We start from the raw sequence: 22,285 nt of genomic DNA, 5'->3' as shown, positions 1-22,285 counted from the left end.
ACTGGAAATTTCATGCATAAATAGATTTGCAAATTATAGGAACGAGTATTCAATGATTTAGGTTCACCCCACTTCAGAGGTGCGAAAAATGAACGAAGGTTCATTCTATGCCAATGGGTCACGCTACGTTTAAATTGGCGTTTGAAACTCGTATTCAGATTCCATTCTACATTTTTATATTTTTTTAGTACATTTCAATTCACCTCACATACGTAAATTGGCATATAACCGAATGGTGAGGGGTCAGGAGGGGTAGGTCCACTCCCCTTTGGGGCTGGAACATTGATCAATGGGCCATCTGATGGGAAATTTGATGTAGAACAGCATTCGTTTCAACTATTTTTGCGCTAGAGTTAATATTTTTCGATATAATTAGTAAAAAACTGATTTTTTTGGGGGAGGGGGCTAAGAGATCCACAAAGGGGGAGAAGAGGTCACAATACACTGAAATTAGTGTTTGAAACTCGTAGTACATAATAACATTTCATTCGACATTTTTACATTCTTTAGTGCATTTCAATTCATCTCACGTACGTATATCAACAAATAACCTGATAGTAAGAGGGCAGGATGGGGGAGGGGCGACATTGTGGTCCGCTCAGTATCTCAGAAAACAATGAAAACCACCCCCATACCATTTTTGAACGATTAAAGGTGTCACAATCAATATTAACCATCAACATTATGGTGCTATTACAAACCCCCTTATGTTCAAAGTGCTGTAGGTCCATCCCCCTTGGGGCTGGAAAGTCGATCGATGGCTCATCTGATAGGAAATTTGATGTAGAATAACATGCGCTAGAATCGATATTTTTCAATATATTGGCCAAAATCCGTTTTTTGGGGGGGAGGGGGGGGTTAAGATCCACAATTTGGGGGAAAGCTCACCCGGCACAGTGGGGGACTCCTCGGATTCCTTTTCAGGACATCAATATGGACCAGTATACCAAAAATCAGCTTGCCACCTAGAGATTCACTATTCAATGCTACAGTTACTGAACTATTGCTGCAAAAATTGAAAGAATTGAATAATGCAAAAATGATGCAGTATGAAACTCGAACTGTGCCTCGCGTATCTACCTTTCTTGATCCACGTTACAGGGAAATGGGCTTTAGTACTGAAGTAAATTACGAAGAGGCTAGGAAAACCGTCGTATCTGGAATTGTGGAAAAATTGAAAAAAGCAAAACGAAATGCCGAGTCAGTTGCAGTATGTCAACCAAGTACAAGCTCAAGCTCATCCTCAGCTTCTAATGCTCTCAAGGAAGCCTGGTGATTTGTTATGATGAAGATAACTGTGAAGTGCCAAAAACTCAAAATCCAAATGTTGCCAAAGCCGAAGTGTTTGTAAAATCATATGTATTAGAATTTGAAAAAATTGGATCGTGAATTAGATCCACTATAGGTATCTTGGTGAAAAATGAAAGAGATTGACTTTCCTGAAATGGCCGGCCTGGCGAAAGGTGCCTTAGCCACTCCTGGGCATAGTGTACCATCAGAGGAACTATTTTCTGATCTTGGATACATTGTTTCTGACTGGACAAATAAACTGACTTGTGAACACGTTTCTCAGTTGAGCTACGTGAAACGTAATTTTGAACATTTGAACCCTATACGGCATAAATACATTTTCTTTGCGATTCATTCCATTCTGAGGCCAATGGTGAAAGTTGGTAATGCTTTTTTTTTGCTTTTTTCTTACATTTTTATTGTTTTTTTTTTATAGTGCTTAAAACATGTTTGATAGCGCTTAAAAATCCTACCCCTACTTATAACTAAACGCCGATTCGAATATGTTGTATTCATTGGTGGCAACTATCCTGTAGCCTGTGTAGCTTCGGCTGCACACGAGCGGATTTCGAGTGTAGCATGCTACACATGGCACAAAAATTAAGAGTACGAATTAGTCAATGAAATAATTTTGAACATTATAAAAAAAATTTCTCAATTAGAAAAAAAATCATTTTCACGCAACTAGTTTTTCTTTTCAAGAATACCTAAACTATTCCTAAAGTAAATTACTTAGTTCAACGGTTCAACATCCCTAAAATGGATCCTCAATGGATGAATTTTCAAAAATTGAACAAGAAGTTCAACTTTTCAAATTAAAAAATAAAATGTACCTACTAAAAAAAATATCGTTTTTTCCTTCAAATTAACGCCTTTTTACCAGTTTGAGCCGGGGGGGGGGGGTGTGGGGTTAATTATCACAGTAATTTGTGTTGAAATTTTTGTACTACACACGGTAAAAATTCAAGTTGCCACCCCTGGTTGTATTGACCTAAATGAAATATTTACAAAGAATGCTGTATGAAATTGAAATACAATACAAGCAGTTTTTGCGTTTTTTAAAAATCAAGTTTTACAATTTTACTGGAGGTGGTAAAACCACTGGTTAACCGGTGGTTTTTCAATGACGAATCTTACAACCGGGTGTTTGAAAAACCACCAATCCACACCACTACTTGATGGAAGAAGCTAAATGTGTACTGTGGCTATAATTATGAGCATGAGCCGATAAATATTTACACATGAAAGGATTATTTTTGTGATTCAACTTAGGTATGTATTTTTGGTGCATCATGTACGCGCTTTTTCGGTAAGTATAGCAATTCGTTGTTTTATTTTTCAAAAGTTAAACTTGATAAGATAATTATGTAAGTATCTAAAATTAGTTTCGGAAATTGGGTAGTTTTACCAACGTTTTTAAAAGTTGGACTTGATGTATCTATAGAATTTATTGCAGTTTCTTTTCATGTTCTTATGAAAGTCAGAACAAATAATACGTAAATTTTGAATTAAAATATCCCTGGAGACAACAACTATCCTAACAAGCAGTAGCGCGCAGTTTGTGTAGTTCTAAAAATTTGTTGTGTCGCCCCAAAAATATTTGTGAAGTACCAAAAGATTGTCTTTCTACTTTCTTACTAACATATAAAATATTCAACCGTCATTCACATTCTATTCGACAGCGAATAGACTGCGAATTCAGCTTTCTAGCGAACTAATCATGGACATGATAATTTCGACTATTAGTTTGGGGGTCAATTTGCAGCCAAAATTTTTACATAAAATGCTATTCCTATTCGCCGGATATTTTCGTTTGCAAATAACGTTCGACGTTTTCGACGTGTTCACTGGGAATGGGATCACCCTTCCACGGGTATCCCCATCGTCCGAGTTGAAATTTTTTCTGATTAAGTTTCAGTTCAACTCAAAATTAATATCTCAACAGTCAGCACCATTGTGCCCATATTCCAATGGATTACTGGAGCGGTAGTTCAAAGTATGGCCTGTTGTCTCTGTATATCTTATCTATGTAAGTATCATTCACAAACGTTTCGAGTCAATTTTATTTCAAGATTCGGACGAAGCACATGAATTCAATTTCAAACGATAATTCATGACGAAACATAGGTTTTGCAGGCGAATTTGTTTATACTATTTATTTTGTACGTATGTACGTGTAGCATGCGCAGCACTCCTGTGTGAGCATAAAAAAAAAATATTAGGGGTGTTCTAGCGCTCTACAGAATGCTGCAGAATTTACAGAAAATGTAAAAAATGAGGGTTTTGAAGCGCTCGTGATAGACTCAAAATGGACTATCTTGCTGAAGAGCACTCGAACACCCATATTATCTAACCCTTGTTTTGAAGTGAACACATCCGTGTCTGTTGGAGTGTTGGTTGCTGCATGAATAAATGGAATCCTACTTGATGACGAATGCCCATTTATAAAAACCACGTACTACCCTATCTGCTTATAATTTTTCACACCATTAACGAATATCATTTTATTTATTTCAATTTCCAATAATTCATATAATTAAAAGCTAGCATAAGGCATAAGAAAATCAACTTGCTCTGTTCAAAAGTTATTACAGCCTATTATTTATAGTCACCTTCGCAAACTCTACCATATTTGAGGTGTTTCCAATCGGATATATTTCTTGTGTCAGAATACTGAATTGCAGTTACTTGGTTGGTGCCACCAACACGGATGCAAAACAGATCAACTTCTTTTTTCGTTTTAAAAGCTGTGTTAGCAAATTGACATAAATTCCTATCCCTACTTTTATGATATTTCTTGGACATATAGTCCAGATTAGTTTTCATGGGTAGATAGTCCTGAGGAGTATTACCATATCTGACGTTGGTTCTGTTAGTCTTGATGGCGATGTAACACAATGCACCATACTCATCTTGCGTCAAAAACATTGTACGTTTAACCCAAAAAATTACGTTTTCAACTGGACCTGTCAATATATATTTATAATGAATTTTTGATACCACTCGGTCGTCCCATGGAATCCATGGCCTTGACGTTATTGGCGCGACAAATGGAATGAAGCTGCATATCAGGAGAACACCCAATGACGAAGAGAAACTTGGTAACGTATTCATTATTACCTAGGTACCTGTAACATGAAGCAAAATTTGTTAATTTTTTTAATCAGGTAGGTATAAAGACACAATCTCACCAACATGGAAAATTCAGCAGGCAGATTGGAATTTATGCTAAAGCACCAAGGGACTACCAGTTATTAGCGGAGCTAACAGATTATGCATGCCATCCGTTAGCGGAATCAAAAAGCTGAAACTGGCTCGAGCGTCTATAGAGGTCAACACTAAGGAGCCCAAGGTCTCTAAACTACCCATCTAGCTCAAAGGTGCTTGTGTTGATGTCACTAGTAAGCAAGCGGGAAACTACTAGTAGAAGCTCAAAAATAAATTTCCATGAGATACGTCATCAACGCGATAAAGGCAACATCAACATAAAGGATGTTAGCCCAAGTACCCAATTTGGCATAAGGGTACGTGTTGATTTGTACGCGATACCACCTCGAGCAGTTTTTTTGACTCAATGATGATGACACTCAATCTATGTGATCTACCCATTGATGTTATACCTCTTGATATGGACAGCTAGTGTAAATCGCCAGATTTGAGGCAAGCCTCTCTGGAGACATGTGGCAGGACACATGCGCAGTTGTTATTTACACCACATTTCTTCTCTTATGAAGGTCATTGGTACATGTAACTGCGGTGTTTTGATGCAAACATACATAAAAATTACCCCTGAATCTAGCCGTCCATATCAAGAGGTACATACAACATCAATGGATCTACCACACTCAGAGGATTGGCAAGTTCGATATCACCAGGAGCGCTACTGTGGCGTGTTGATTATGGGATAGGAGGTTATCACACACCTTTGTTGATTATGGTGGTGTACAGATTTAAGACGTTTTTTCGATTAAGTAAGTAATTATTAAATTGAAGACGTCATAGCAAAAAGGACATAAGTGAAAAGTTGTATTTTGAGAAAAAGCTGTGTGAAAGTTGGTGCGCTTGTGAAGAGTGTACCACATTCAGTAAAATTATAGTACAGGGATTGTACTATAATTTTACTGAATGCAGTACACTCTTCACAAGCACACAAACTTTCAAACAGCTCTTTCACAAAGTACAACTTTTTCACATATGTCCTTTTTGTTATGACGTCTTCAATTGTAATATTGTTTTGCCGAATATGGATGATTGTGATGTGAAAGGCATATGATGCCATATATATATATATGTTCACGACAGCACACTTATGAACCCATGTATGGGTTAATCTTGCATAAGAAGTGAACCAGTAGGTTTACCAGCCTGGCTCACTTTGTAAAGGTTAATCTTACATAACAAGTCAGCCACCTGTTTCAAACTAGTTTTGTCAAAGTTAGCTGCGCGCACCAAATGTTTCTCAGAGATGTTCGCTAGATGTAGTACTAACATGAGGCCTATAGAATAGGAAGTACTGGTCGGCATACCCAAAGCCCTGTTGAAATTGGGTATGCACGATGATAAATTTGACTAATGATTTTTCTGCATTTTATTGTTCTATGGGAATACTGTTGATACCAAAAATTTTGATGTGGTTCAGACTTTTTGACAACCAAGCAATTTTCACAAAATTCAATATAGTTCAAAAAATTTTAAAATTTTTTTGAAAAAATTTTTGGAGAAAATTTTTTATTCTGTTTCTTGATACAGATAAATTATATATTTCAATGACTGTGCAATTAGAATTTCAATTAGTTAATTAGAACAGAAATTGAAAATGATTTTAAAAATTTTGAAATTTTGAAAAATTGGCTCATAAGCCTGCCGCGATGCCTATATATATATATGTATTACAAATTGTACATTATTCTCAAAAATCATTTTCATGAGAAATACTGGGGTGTCCAAAAGTTGTTTACACTATCAAAATTCGCATTTATCTCTAGAACAGAGCCTCTTAGCAAAAAAACTGATGACGTTGATCTAAAAGTGATTTTAGTTCTCTACAAATTTGTTCATAACACTTTTTATCTTAGGATGTACCATTTGCTCAGAAATTCAACTTTAATGCATAAGCATACAAAAATTCAAAAAAATGAAAAATTGTTCATGTGTGTGAATCTCAAGAACCAAGCATCCTGGGGAAAGTTAATGACACTCTACTAGAAGAAAATTTCAGCTTCTACAATTTTGTTCATAACTATTTTTATCGTCGGATGTACTGTTTATCCAGAAAATCAACTTTGATGACAAAAAGCATGAATTCAACATGGTTGGTTTTTTTGTTAAATTCATGTTTTTTGACACAAAAGTTGACTTTCCCAACAAATGGTGTATCCCAGGGGAAAAATGATTTTGAACAAAATTGTAGGGGATAAAATTCTCTTTCAGGTCAAGGTCATCAGTTTGTTGATAGGAGGCTCCGTTTTCGAGATGTATGCCAACTTTTACAATAAACCCATTGTTATCCTAATGTTAATTGTAAATCATCCCATAACCAACAGCTTGCAACCAAGACCTATAGAGCGCGCGTACTTTGGTATCAAACTCGCCAATATCAACATTGAATGTACCCAAATTACTGAGTACATCCTTCACACAGCTTGTCAATGTATTCCCATGACTAGTAAAGTTCCAAAAAGAAAATGTGTTCCGTGGTGGAATGATAACTGTGTAAATATAATCAAGCATAAAAATTGTTCAGTTGCTTTGTATAAAAAGTATCCCATGTTGGAAAATTTATTAGCCTATAAAAAAGCAAGGGCACATGCAAGAAGAATTGTTAGAGAGTGTAAACAAAACTCATGGTACTTTTTTCTAGCATCAACAAATAGCATCACTCCAGCAAGAGCTTTCTGGCATAAGATCTGAAAAATATCAGGAAAAGGAAATCACCTCCAAATAAACGTCATGAAAACCAGCTGTGGAAAAATTGAGCATTCATCAGCAGAAATTGTTGAAATTCTAGCAAAAAATTTTCTGAAAACGCTTCTTCAAGTAAGCTCCCTCTACAGTTCACCTCTCAACAGTGCACAGGCAATTATAACTTTGACACTGGCGTGTCATATGAAGCCTATAATGCTCCTTTCACAATGTCAGAACTCAAAAGAACAATAAAACACACAAAAAATTCCCGTACGGAAAAATACTATGGTTAACTATAGTATTTTCGCAAACTATAGTCAACTATAGTAAACATGAATTTTTTTTCAATATTTTGGACAATTTATTGGCTTATAATTCCTGAAAACACACAATTTGTCATTGGACTGATAAATTGTGTGTTTTCAGGCATTGTAAGCCAATAAATTGCCCAAAATATTGAAAAAAATTCATGTTTACTATAGTTAACTATAGTTTGCGAAAATACTATAGTTGACCATGGTATTTTTCCGTATGGGTTCAGCTCCAGGTCCTGCCTTAGTACACATTCAAATGTTGAAAAAACATGGACTATGAAAACCTGACACAAGTGCTGAAGTTATACAACAACATCTGGAAAACTCACTGTATTCCTAACTCTTGGAAGGAGGACATCGTTGTACCTATCCTAAAGCCTGGAAAAACTCCTCAAGAGCCAAAGAACTACCCATTGTTCAATAATTGCTCTTACCAGTGTGCTATGTAAAAAATGGCCACACAACGTTTAATGAATTATTTAGAAGCCAATGATTAAGTAGACCCTAACCAGAGTTGTTTTTGGAAAAATCATTCAACGATTGATCAGCTCATTAAACTTCAGCAAGAAATACTTGATGGATTCACTCGAAAGCAGAGACTGGAATACTTCCTTTATCACAAAGGAGAGATCAGCTTATGTTAAAGTGGTACCTACCAGAAAGTTAAAAATTCTCCTGATCATCCAAATTTTTACAAAATGTTTCACGCTGTTGTTGCAGAGATCTGCTTGCTAGCTTACACATTGATCATAATGACACAACTGCCATAAAATATCATGTGCAGCAAACAAAGCTCTGTTCTAATATAAAAATTACTACATATAGAAACAGTAGGAGAGAAGAAGTAGTTCCAACTAGATTACAAATTGGATATTCTTCCTACACCCATTCTCCACTTTTCAAAAATAAGCAACTAGAACAACATGACCCTTGTGGAGTGCCAATCACCATCATGCACTTGATAAATTGGTGTTCCAAATATGAGGAAGACAGTGAGCAGAGTTTAAGGGAGCTTACTTATGAAGATATTCACAGAGATGATGAAGATATTATGCAAAAAAATGTTCACTTTCTTAAAACATATCGGAATTTATGACCTTATAATTTAGGTAGCCCATGTAGAAAAATATTATTAGTTTTGAAAAAATACTAGGTAGTAGTTTTTTCAAATAAACTAGGTATTAGTTTTTCTAAATTTATTAGTGGTATGGAATATTTATTACTAGTATGCAATAGTACAAGTACTATTCCACTATTAGTTGATGAAAATACCAGTAATTTTGGAAACGGACTACAAGTATCATTATTGTTTCATTACTGGAGTTTCACTACTAGTTTTTGTTTGAGTGGCAGTGAGTTGCTAGAATCATTGATTGAATTTTGATACTAATAAGATCGCATCATTTATAAGAAAACGCATTGCTGCTCTCTCTGATAAACTACTACTTAGTATTTTCAAATACTAATAGTAAAGGTATGCAATTTCAATACTCTTAGATAAAGTATCGAGCGGTTTCTTTGTAAGCTAATTCTTCCAAATCCCACAAGAATCATCTTAATGATGATGATGATGATGATTAAAAAATTTTGTTTTTGGAGATGAAGGGATGAGAATGAGTACATTACAGATGTGTACTAAAGATAAGACATGAAATCAGCCTCAGGTAGTAAATATTTACAATACAATGTCTCACCCTATTACATAGTAAAATAAAAAAACTTGTAGTAATTTTGTCACTTTTACTACTAGTGATTTATTTTTCACCAATAGTAGAAAACTATTTGTAATCATGAATTTACTAGTGGTAAAAATGACAAAATCACTACCTACTAATGATTTTTTGATGTTTTTTCTTGCTCTTTACTGGTAGTTTTTTTCTACATGGATATTTATGCATAGCCGCATACAGGTAAACTCATAACGTTTTGTATAAAATACAAACTCAAGTTCCACCTGTAACTTCGTTACTGTGCATACGCTCGATGAGTCACCCCATAGGCCTGATAGTACTCGAAGTTCATCATCATCATCGAGTCGTATAACCGCTCGTGGTGGTATCGCGTACAAATCAACGCGTACCCTTATGCCGAATTGGGTATTTGGGCTAACATCCTTTATGTTGGTGTTGCCTCTATCGCGTTGATGACGTATTTCATGGAAATTTATTTTTGAGCTTCCACTAGTAGTTTCCCGTTGCTTACTAGTGACATCTACACAAGCACCTAGGCCTTGTTATACTTGTTAACTTGATTTTTGGGGACCCTGTGGAAAAGTTGCTCATTGCTGAAACATCAATTTTTCAGGAAAGCTTTTTTTTTCAAGTCCTATGCATATATGTTTTTTGCAAATACTTTTTGAACAAAGCATCCCACAAAAAAGAACCAGCTCTAAGCAGAAAGGAAATTTTATGCTCTACAATTTCCTTCAGTGCATTTTTTTTCTTAGGATGCATACTTTCCCCATAAAATCAATGTTGGGTAATGTTGAGAAACACGAAAATTCAGACCTGTATAATCAACTCTAAATTGAAATGAGCAGTCAAAAATTCATTTTAGACGATTTTTGACCACGCTAACTATGTGAAAGAGGAGATCTTCAACCACCAGAATCACCAAACAGAACGTAAAAAATTATTCTCCCACGCCTTGTAGATTCATATGGCACCTCATCAAAAAGTCACGTCCTTAAAAGGTTACAAGTTTGCTAAAACGTTTTGAGTTTGCTAGTTAATCAAGAAAAAGGTTACGAGTCTGCCCCCTAGAATATTTATTTATTTTTTTCAATGTTATCAATTTGTGATTTGTTCTTTTACCGACTTTACCGTGAAACGGAAAAGTGAGGTATTGTATTTGTCATGATGGTTCAAGAATTGGGCGGGGGTGGGTTTTCTTGACGTTTTGGAGTGTGCTGATCACGATAAGACGTACCTATGGCGCAAAACGAGATAAGTTTACATATATATTTATAGGTATATCAATTTATGTATAAATTTGTGTCACGCTGAACTCAAAAGCTCCGAACTTTAAGTCGAAACTGATGATGGCAAAATATTGCTTTGATACTGAACTAGAGAAATTTTTAATTTGGTTGAAATCGATTCAGCCATTTACGAGATATGAACATTTAAGTGTGTTTCAACGTTATGGATAAGCAGAAATTTGTGTAAACCCTTATATCTCGCAAACGGCTCACCCCCAACAAACAGATGTGGTGGTTAGGGTGTGTATAGGTTGCAGATTGGTGCGCCGGAGGTCGGGAGTTCGAATCCCGCGCGAGTCAACAGGAGAAAGTTTTTTGTTGATTTTTTTGTTAATTTTATCCGTCCAAAATTTTTTTGCCATAAGAAATCAAAATTTTTCAAAAATTTTTAGTGTAATTTTTGTTTTAACAAAAAATATCAAGTTTTTGGTAAATAGCCAGTAAATTTTGATAATTTTTTTTTTTTGGTGAATTATTAGTAATTTTTAGTAAATAAAATGATTAGTTATTTTTGGTGAATTACTCGTAATTAAAGTTGGTCGAAAATTTTGGTAAATTGCTTGGGTAATTTTTGTTTTGGTAAATTAATGGCGTAATTTTTATTGGTAAATTGGTATTCCAATTGGTAAATTTTCGTAAAATTGTTGGGGTTATTTTTGGTAAATTGGTAAAAAACTTTGGCAGTAAATTACTGGGGTAATTAAAAAAAAGTCGGTAAAAATATGGTAAAAAATTGGTAAATTAGTGAGGAAATGTCTGGTAAATTACTGAGGTGAATGTTGGTAAATTGCTGGGGTAATTTTTGGCAAATTGGAAAATTGGTAAATTAGTGGGTAATGTCTGGTAAATTACTGAGGTAAATATTAGTAAATTGCTGGGGTAATTTTTGGTAAATTGGTAAATGTTGGTAAATTGGTAAATGTTGGTAAATTGATAAATTTTGGTAAATTGATAAATTTTGGTAAATTGGTAAATTTTGGTAAATTGATAAATTTTAGTAAATCGGTAAATTTTGGTAAATCGGTAAATTTTGGTAAATTAATAAATTTCAGTAAATTGGTAAATTTTGGTATAAGTATAGCTAAATTTTGGTAAATTGGTAAATTTTGGTAAATCCGTGAATTTTGGTAAATTGGTAAATTTCAGTAAGTATTTGTTTTGTAAATTACACTGCTCAAATTGTTTATAAAACCAATTGTTTAATTGTTTGTTTATTTTCCTGTATAACAGAGCAAAGTCGGTTAATCTTGCCTACTGCGCAAGATGTTTTTTACATTTACTTAAGGTGCACCGGGGCAAGTCAGAATGATTTTTCGCAATTTCAACTTTGACCAGCTGTTACTCCCCTTCTAATGAACCAATATGGATCAAATTTATTATGTAGGTTCCCATAAGGGTTCTTAACCTATGGTGAAAATTTGAGCGCGATTGACACAGTAGCTTTTGCTCAGTGGAATAAAATATAAACTTTTCTGAATTCCCCCAATTGGGGGAAGTCAGAACAGGCTAAACTTTGCAGAGGCGTAGATCACAAACGGAGCGTCCTAGAAAAATTGCGTAGCAACAAAATTGTAGAGAATTTAATTCTCTTTGAGATCACTCTCATCAGATTTTCACTAGGACGCACGGTTCGTCCGCTATATGCGAAAAACTAAGAAATAGAAAGTCTGTATTTTAGAACAAATTCAAAACAAGTTCAAAACAACAACAAAATACAATTGAACCAAAGACATCCAAAATGAAACTGAATCGCGAAAATTTTTATGTCGTGATGAAGTAGGGGTAGTACCCTCAAGTCACCTTTAGTGGCACTTTGCCAAATACATATAAACCTCTAGGCGCTAGAGCAAGTTTTCTAACTTAGCCCAAATTCCAACTTCCACCAGTGCACCTTATGTTATCTTTTTCATATATTTGTTTACTCGCCTAGGTACTTATTTAATTGGAATCTGATTGTCTATCTGCGGTTTATACCTACATTTTGCACATTTGAGTCACTATAATCTATAAAAAAAAATTATGTAAACAAATTGTGGACCCTAAAAGGACTGGATTCTAAGACGTCTTCAAATGAAGATTTATTCATTCACTCATTCATTCATTCATTTATTCATACATTCTCAGAGGAGGGTGATCTTTGAAGGAGAGGGGATTTAATAAAAAGTAGTAGGGGGACCTCAAAAGACTGTAGGAAAAAGTTTTAGCCAATCAGTTTCAAAGAACGAAAAAATCTGATTGGCTAATGGTTTGTTCATACCTAATTTTCCAATTTGAAATTGAGTATACCCAAATTTGATAGCCAAAGTGAAGGCAACCCTGGTTTGCGAACCATTACTTTATTTTATTTTCACTGGGAGTTTCAAAACTTGAAATTTACATCGAAAATTAAAAGAAAAATTGAGAAATTGTTTTTTTGGTGGAGATTTATTCTTGTAATATCTACTTAGAAATAACAAAACCATTTTTTTTTCAGCTATCCAATGGAGTTTGCATGACTTACAAAATCAATAGGTATGATTTTGGACCCATTCAAAAATGGTGCAAAATAACTTTTAAAAATGAAAAATTTTCAAAAAATTGCGTGACACCATTTCTAGATAAACTAATGATACATTAGTTACTTCACATGCACATTTACCTACCTACTTTGTTAGGAGGTATATCTACTGCTTTTATCACTAACCCAGAACATTAGAATATATTCTAAAATTCTAAGGTCGCTCCTTGGAGTTCAAATCTTCTGCCAAATTACTTGGACTTACATTTGACAAAAAACCAGCAGAACTCATGAATTTAATGAAATCAATTCAAAATCCTAAATTGTACCTAACCCTTCTTGTAAATTATCACACCACCTAGTAAATCTGTCATAGGCAGCAAAATTGGCTATGGAAGTCCGTGTTTTACAAAAATTTCAAGTAAAACTGCCAATATCTTGAAAAGTGTTCTAAATTCTTCCTTGCAGATTTGCATTGGAGCTCTTTACTACATGTACTCCTCACCCATCGATAGTATCATACTGTGAAGCTGCAGCACTACCCCCAAATCTCAGAAAATGACTAGTAACAAATAAATCTACTATTTGTACATGGGCTTCAGCTAATCCATCACTTCCCCTTCAAAAACTCATCTCAATGTATGTGGGTACTGCTTACATCATTTCCAACAATCTGATAACCCACTTGCCAAGTTCGTTTCAACACTAAAACAGCTTCAAATTCAAAAACCTTAACCTTCCCTCCTTCATCATTGGCTACCAAAACCTTTACAAATTGAAGGGCTAATTGTGAAAGTCGCCTTAGTCAGCAGTGATTTTTGTACATAATCAATGAAAACATTGTTGTCCTGCTTCAGTGATAATGTAAAATCTTCATGGTCAAGTATTAAAAAAACATCTTCAACTATCCCAGAATGCATTACAATACTCATTTTTCCCTTTAAAATTGATGAAATATGAAAAAAAAATGTTTAAAGTTGTGTGAACAAAAAAATGACTAAGGCGACTTTCACAATTAGCCCTTCAATTGACTTTCGACTGAGAAATTATCCCCAAAAAAAGTCATTCTCTCTCAGAAATTAAAAGCTACAATCTTCAACTCATATGTGACCCACTCTGACAAAACTGACACTTTTGACAAAATTTCAAAAAATTTTTTTTTTTTTCAAAAATCTGATCTTTTAATATTTAAAATTTTTTTGTAGGGTTTGGGGGGGGGGGTGAAGCGTGGGGAGCAAGAAAATTTCAAACTTGGCTTATATTATTGTGTAACATGTCGATTAATATGTTTTCGAGGTCGTAGAGTACGAATCTGGAGTTAGTTTTTTGGTAGCGTTGAGGGTGAGAGATGAGGAGGTGAAAAATTCCAATAAAAATACAACCATTTTCTTCACAATTGCGAAAATATCGCAATTTCAAGATTGAAACATGATCGTACTCGATTCAATTTTGATTGAAATAAATTAATTGAGGTATAAAATGAATTTTCCAAATCAACAATATCAACAACAACAACAACAACAACAACAACAACCTCAACAACATGACAAACGACATATATCGTGAGATTTCAGCTTGAAAAATGATTTATTTTTAAACCCCTCATCATCGGCTATGGCGACTATTGGATGGAAATCATCATCAATGTTCAGTCCCATTTTAACAATCAATGAATTTTCCATAAAGAAAGCATCGGAATTCAGTAGTAGGTTCATTTTGTAAAAAAAACGATCAAGCACAGTGCACAACTATAAAATATTCACAAAGCAACTGAGAGCTGAGATAAATGAAACACACACACCACCGACAATAAGTGAAACGAACACAACTCACATCATTAAATTTTTTCTCAAATTTGAGTTTTTTAAAGTTCAAAGTTCAAAAATGTGCAACGAAAAAAAAATTTTCCGACTTTGTGTACCTTTTCCCAGATCGCATCAAATGCTGGTATTTTAAGAGAATAAAGGTGTACTAAAGTGCTGTTCAAGCGAAGCAGGGGTGATTTATTTTGAAAAAATTGGACCAGATAAAGAAAAGAAAGCCAGTTTTTGTGCGTCTTCCAGATTTTCAACCACTTAAGAAGTTAAGAAGAGTAATTGGCCCCGCCGGGTGGCACCACTGACTGATTTTTCACTTTTTGTGCTATTTTTCAAATGAAATGTGATTTTTAAAATTACTGTTATGGCATTTCAAAGCCGAAGTTTAATTTTTTCAAGAATTGACTCTTGGCAAAGTGACATTCTCACTTGAAAACAATTTTTTTCACATTTCCGAAGAATATAAATAGGTACCTAGGTAATTAATTCCCACTTAGTTCAGGATTTATAGAGTGACGGCAATTGGGTAAAAAAAAAAAACAATATTTTGAAAAAATGTTTAAACATACAAAAATCCGTATTATTTCAATGAAAACAAACAGCTTCACATGTTACACAAGACTGGAACTTCAAGTTGATACCATCCCCATTCAAAAATATTCAATAGGAGAAAAACTGCAGGCAAAATGAGTGAAAATCGTGTGAATATGTGGCGGCTTAGGCGGCTATTGGATTTACCTTACTATTCGCTTGTCTTGAATCACAGCCAATGAGACTATCACTGCAAATGAACCCAAACTCAATGACCATCCCTGACATAACCCTAGCTTCTGAAAAAACACCGGCCTAACAAACCAAATCTAAAACCCTCTTTTCATGGTTGTAATAATCCTAAAATTATTAAACACCCTAAAACAAACAACAACTTTTTAAAAAAAATGAGAAATCTTCAAAATTGGGGAAAAGGTTTGGGAGATTATGAAAACGCGCGTGCCACCATTCTTAGATAAACTAATGCTAAATTAGTTAAGTACATACATACTTATTTCACTTGCACATTTACCTACTTTATTATATTTTACTCGGACGATTAATCTACACCACACAATGTTTTTAACACAACTTCAAAGATAATTAATATATGTACCAAATGTATATAACTAACATACAACCCGCAGTGAAACTGCTTTAAGTACTTGCTGTAAGTGATGAAATTCCCCCTGAGTAGGAACATACATTGTACAACAAAATTGCACAAGCGTTTCTTGATTAAATATTGCGAGAGGTTCGATTTCTTTCATTGTGAGTAACCCGAGCAAGGGTAAGTGACCTCAAGAATGCACTGCGATTAACGTAATTACTATCCCACGTTATGATTTATCAATTATCATTGTTCAAATGAATTTCACGCAACAGTTTCCTATTGAAATCTAATTAGGTAATTTTCAAGATTTGCCAACCAGCAATCTATGTAAGTACAATGTTCATGGAATAATTGATATAAAAGTACGATAAACGCTTTGTAAGAATTTCCATTCTGTTTTTGCATATAGGTATGTACAATCAGACGTGTTACATTCAAATTCAAACTCGAGTTCAGTAAGTTTAGGTACCTACTTTGAAATAATTTTCGGTCAAACTTGGAAGAAATTTTACGTGGTTTTTCAAATTCAATTTAAACGAGATTCGCAGATTGATAGCAGAGCAAACGTGAAGTGGGTAAGCAAATAGTTTATACACATTCTTCGCATTTCAATACAGGTGGTGTCTTACGATTAGTATGCTTGATGAAAATAATAGTCATGTAATCAGAAAAAACAAAAACAAAATCATTGATTTCTTTCTGGTTGATAAAAATTTGAATTCTACTTACCCAGCTACGAGTAGCTAGGTATGTCTTCCAAAATGATGGAATTATGATGAAAGTTGTGAAATAAGTATCAATCGGTGACTCTGTCTTTGGATCGGATTCTGAAAATATGTATTTATTTTTGAGAGAGAGAGATTAAAAAAAAATTCGGCCATCCTGTCCATCGTACCATACTATACAAAAAAAAAATCGTATTTTCGCGCGAAAAATCTCTACCTATTCAATCTAAGTAGGTATGTTGACCAACATTTTGTGAAATTTTTGAGTTGTACATATTTCAACAGCCCGAAAAAAAATTTCAAACCGTTGTTATTCCGAAATTGGAAGCTGTGCGCGTCAGGGTGGTCCTTATTTTGTCGAAGTTGGAATTTTCTTGCTCCCACCCCCCCAAAGTTGTTCCATTTGATGAAAAAATAAATCCTACGAAGTTTTAACCCCCTATGTAAAAAAAAAGTGGTGCCAGAATGCCCCCCCCCAATTTTTCAAAAAATTAAAAAATAGAAAATGATGCAATTTTTTAAAATTTTTGATTGTTTTCAATCTATTGTACCCCCATATTCCCCCTTTGAACCAAAACAGCCCCCAGAAATTTTTTATCCCCTCCCCTGTGAGAAAACAGTAATTTGCTATTTTGCCATACCTAGGTATTGGGGTGGAATGGAAAAATTTATAGTCTCAATTTCGCTGAAATTGAAGTATGTTGGAGATTTGAGTTGAAATGACCCTGAAAAAATTTTCAGCCCCCCCACGTGCTCCTGCGGTGGAACTGTGGCCCCCAAGGTAGGGTCATTTTGGGAAAAAACCCTGTTTTTTGAATTTAAAAGTACCAATAGCCATTTTTTCCGAAAACAAGTAGCATCCAAAAGGTGCGATTTGAGAAGATGAATCGAATGGCGTAGTCAGTTTTTTGATTTGACCCCCGCTAACCCCTCCAAAAAACGCTTGAAAAGTCGTAAATCGGCGGTTTTTTGCTATTTTAATTGAAAAAATACAGGCGATCTCGACTTTCAACGTAATTTTATGACTGTTTATTACTTTTCACATTGAAACACATGAATTTAGCTCGTATTCCAATTTCCACTTCTCCCCCTTTCTTGAAGGCGCCCCTGCCCCACATTCAAAACTTTCCTACCACCTTGAATTCCAACAAGAAAAATCATGGAATAAAAGCTGTTTCTTGGAGAACTTTCTAAATTTTGGTTCTTACAAAAATTTCATTTGGCGCTATCCCTTGGGCCCCAGATTCCCAAAAACAATTTCCAAAACAAGTTCAAAAAATAATGTTTTTTCATTTTTCATTTTAAGCTGCCATAAAATTTTGCCTTTGGTCAAAATTGCCAAAACTATTTCCCCTTATTTGCCAGAATTGTCTAAAATTCTCACTTGATTTGCGAAAATTCTCAAAAATCCTGCTTTTCTGACAGAACATCTATAATTGGTCAAGATTCTTGTTCTTTCGCCAGAATCGTAAAAAAATGTCACTTAATGTTAAAATTGCTAAAAAAATCCTGCTTTTTTAGCAAAAGTGCCATAAAGTATGTTATTTTTTTTAGAGCCACAATTTTTTTTGCCAAAATTATGTGCCTTCAATAAAAAAGTTGTAATTTGTTTCCAAAAATGAAACAAGGTGCTTATTTTTTTTATTGAATTTTCAAATTTTTCTTCCATTTTTTCTCAGAGTTTTGTTTTTCCGCAATTTTTTCCAGTTGTCTCTGAAAATGAGGATTGTGGACCTGAAAAATTCCAACTTGAATGAATTCTAATCCCCTTCCTTACCCGCCTTTCTTCCTCCCCTAACTATCGAAATATTTGAAAAAAGATCTCTTCTACTTTTTAAAATTCAATTAAAATAGCAAAAAACTGCCGATTTGCGACTTTTCAAGCGTTTTTTGGAGGGGTTAGCGGGGGTCAAATCAAAAAACTGACTACGCCATTCGATTCATCTTCTCAAATCGCACCTTTTGGATGCAACTTGTTTTCGGAAAAAATGGCTATTGGTACTTTTAAATTCAAAAAACAGGGTTTTTTCCCAAAATGGCCCTACCTTGGGGGCCACAGTTCCACCGCAGGGGCACGTGGGGGGCTGAAAATTTTTTCAGGGTCATTTCAACTCACAATCTTCAACACTTCAATTTCAGCGAAATTGAGACTATAAATTTTTCCATTCCACCCCAATACCTAGGTATGGCAAAATAGCAAATTACTGTTTTCTCACAGGGGAGGGGATAAAAAATTTCTGGGGGCTGTTTTGGTTCAAAGGGGGAATATGGGGGTACAATAGATGGAAAACAATAAAAAATTTTAAAAAATTCCATCATTTTCTATTTTTCAATTTTTTGAAAAATTGGGGGGCATTCTGGCACCACTTTTTTTTACATAGGGGGTTGAAACTTCGTAGGATTTATTTTTTCATCAAATGGAACAACTTTGGGGGGTGGGAGCAAGAAAATTCCAACTTCGACAAAATAAGGACCACCCTGTACTGTGCGGGCATGATATTTTCTTTTAAATGTGCCCTTAAGCCATAATATTTGTGATCTACATACTTACCTGAATATTTTTCAAAGTGGTTGGTCAAGGTCAAAAATCAAAAAAATGATTTTTTTTATGGGTTTTTTCATTCGCTTTCGAGCGCATCAAATTGTAGGAAATATCCAACAGGCGAGTTGAAATGTCTGTTTTTTTGTTTCAAACAGAGTTCATTACTCTTTATGTTTTTGTCACGATACCATATTTTATTTATCGTTCGTTATACGATTTGATCATTGTTGTTTTTGTTGAACAGCTGATGAATTGAACCAAATAAATTTTTTTAAAATTATTCGAACTGTAATAATTCGAAGCAATATTTCGTTCCACGTTATTTTATCGATCTTTTTTATGGGATTCGTATCAATATGTATGTAAAATGATATTGGGCTCATTTTACAGGAAATTTTCTGAACCGTAAAGATATTAAAAATCCGTTCTCAATACATACAGCGATTCGCAAAAATTTCCACAATTGTCTCGCAAATGAGAAACTTTTGATTTTTTTGATATTTTTATTTCGAAAAAAGCTGATCAAGAACCCACTCTTGTAGTGTCCCCTGCAGAATCTGCTCAAATGTGTGGATAAATTCGTTAAACAGGTCGATCATAACACACAACTCGATTTATAGCTGCCCAACTTCATATTCATGTCTTCTGAAGCTAATTAAAAATGCTGGAGAAATTGGAAAATTGCGCTGGGGGCTCCAGAATGACTGGAAATTGTGATATTTGGATTTAAGTAATTAATATCAGTTTAAGGACAGATTTTGATCATTTTTACAGATCAAGTAGGTACGTATTTTTTTGAAAAAAGCATACTTGAATTACCAAAAACAGTCAATTCTGAATTTTCAAACGTTCGCCAAATATCGAGATATGAACTTGGGCAGCTGAAAATTTGGTTTTGGGGGTTTTAGACCATGCTTTTTCCAAAAATCGCGGTCCCGTTCAAATCGTAGGCGGACACCTCAAAAGGTTTCCAATTATTTTCAGATCTGTCTCTTGCTGTACCTATGGCGTGAATATTCAGACGTGAGTGGTTATAATTGACCGTTGGATTCAATGAATTTTCACGTTGCAGCTCTGCTGTGCTGTATCAATGTAATGACCCAATTCAATGAATCTCAAAAAGCTAGGAACTATGGTCAATTGCATATACTATGTGCGCAAACTACCTCTACCTACTCGGGCCATTTCCCCCATTTGTGTGCGAACGAGTTTCGGCCTTTCAAATCATTTCCCCATTTTTGATGTTTTTTCGTTTTTTTAAAGTTTGGTATTTTACACAAATTTTTGCATTGGTCAAAAATCATACCTACCTACGATTTTTATAAGTCGTACAAACCCCACTGGAGAGGTGAAAAACATTTTTAAAATGCTAAAAACCACCCTCCTCAATGTATCTAATTAAAAAAATTAATAACCGATTTCGTTTCAAATTACAGGTAATAATGATTTCGTTACCAAGTTTCTCTTCGTCATTGGCTGTACTCCTGATATGCAGCTTCATTCCTGTCACCGTCCCCGGCGCGCCAAAGAATTTGAAAGTTGATTTCCGTGATACCGTTGTGGGTGAAATTGAAAATGTACTTTTTATAGATAAAAACGTCAATTTTTTTGTTCAAGAAGACGCTGGAACATTATGTTACATCGCTTACGTACTCAATCCTTTTGCTACGATGGATTCCAAGTGTGACGACATGGATTTATGTATATTTGCCAATGAGGCTTTCATACGGAGGGACAGAGTTGCTCTTTTAATCGTCGATGTGAACGGCTCTCCCAAAATAACTGGAATATATTATGCTGACAGAGATTATATATATGATTGGAAAGACCCTACCTATGAAAAACTTTGCGAATACTTTTGGCTAGAGGAAGGAGAACAAGAAGAATACCCCTATTGGCTACTCAAGAATAAATCAAACATATTTTCTGATGATTTGCAATTTATTAATGAAAAACACTAGACTTCTAAATTTATTTCATAATTTAAAAAAATAATCAGCATTTTCTGATGATTTCTTACTTTTTTCATGTAATTTCTATAAAAATAAGTAAAAAATTGGTAAGTATAAAGATAAAAATCCGTATATGTATATTATTTTTTCCATACTTTTGAAAAATCCGTGCAGCCAATCCGTACATCTCAAAAATGTGGACAGATACGGATTTTTTCGAAATAATATAGGTACCTACCCAACTTGTGATTGTGAACAGAGCAAGTTGATATCTTTGTCTTATGCTAGCTTTTAATTATACCTACCTATGAATTATTGGAAATTGAAGTCAATAAAATAATACCTACCTATTTGTTGATGCCGCAAAAAATTATAAGTTGACGAATACTTTTTACAAACGAGCATTCGTCATCAAGTAGGTTTCCATTTATTCATGCAGCAACCAACAGATAAGGATGTGTTCACTTTTAACATCGAGCAGAGAATTTTAACAAGAATGTGGATCGTTTAAAAAGTAGGTATTCGACCATTCGATTGAAAACACATACGCTTATCTGCGCTTTTTATTCCATTAAAACACAATTAACATGAGCAACATCTTACAAAATACGGAATATCGAATCATCTTTGGAATAAATACTTAAAGTAGGTATGGTTTTTTTACGCGGATTTTCAAAAATCTGGTTTTTGGACGTTTTTTGAATTTCTAGATTCTATAACCACAAACTTTCAAAACCTTAAAAGTCTTCTCTCCTTAAGTAAATTCAGACAATGAACGAACGAATCGTAACTACGAGAGAATGAAGCAAATTGATTTTTTTCGATTTCGACAACATCTTCAAAACCAAAACCAGGGTCAGAAGGTCAGATAACATTTTATGCTCCCACAGTCGCGGTTTCAAAACAGTTTCAAAGCAGCCTTTTCTCTTTTCAAGATGGTCCCCCTAGCAACCAAACGATATCTTTTCATATCTCATACAAGTCTGTATCAAGTCTGTGCTATATCCATACAATAGCGAAAATGCCCGCCTATATCGCTAAATCGTTGTAAATCTGTTGATATCTTAGCGATATTCAGAAATCTGACCAGCGATATCTACCAGATATAGGTCTGCTATAG

General features: G+C 34.5%; 2 long non-coding RNA genes across 2 annotated transcripts; one reads left to right on the top strand and one right to left on the bottom strand.

Moving 5' to 3' along the window:
• Positions 1-3,779: 3,779 nt before the first annotated feature.
• LOC135839185 (uncharacterized) lies at positions 3,780-15,964 on the bottom strand. The gene is made up of 2 exons (XR_010557548.1): positions 15,870-15,964; positions 3,780-4,418 (listed from the first exon to the last, which is right to left on the bottom strand). It is a non-coding gene; the product is annotated as an uncharacterized LOC135839185 (long non-coding RNA).
• Positions 15,965-16,076: 112 nt separating this feature from the next.
• LOC135839184 (uncharacterized) lies at positions 16,077-21,515 on the top strand. The gene is made up of 2 exons (XR_010557547.1): positions 16,077-16,521; positions 20,650-21,515. It is a non-coding gene; the product is annotated as an uncharacterized LOC135839184 (long non-coding RNA).
• The last annotated feature ends 770 nt before the right edge of the window (positions 21,516-22,285 follow it).

This window comes from Planococcus citri, chromosome 3 (assembly GCF_950023065.1).
Source record: "Planococcus citri chromosome 3, ihPlaCitr1.1, whole genome shotgun sequence".
Classification (NCBI taxonomy): domain Eukaryota; kingdom Metazoa; phylum Arthropoda; class Insecta; order Hemiptera; family Pseudococcidae; genus Planococcus; species Planococcus citri.
The sequence above is the reverse complement of the archived record's forward strand: the minus strand, read 5'-3'. Positions and strand labels throughout refer to the sequence as shown.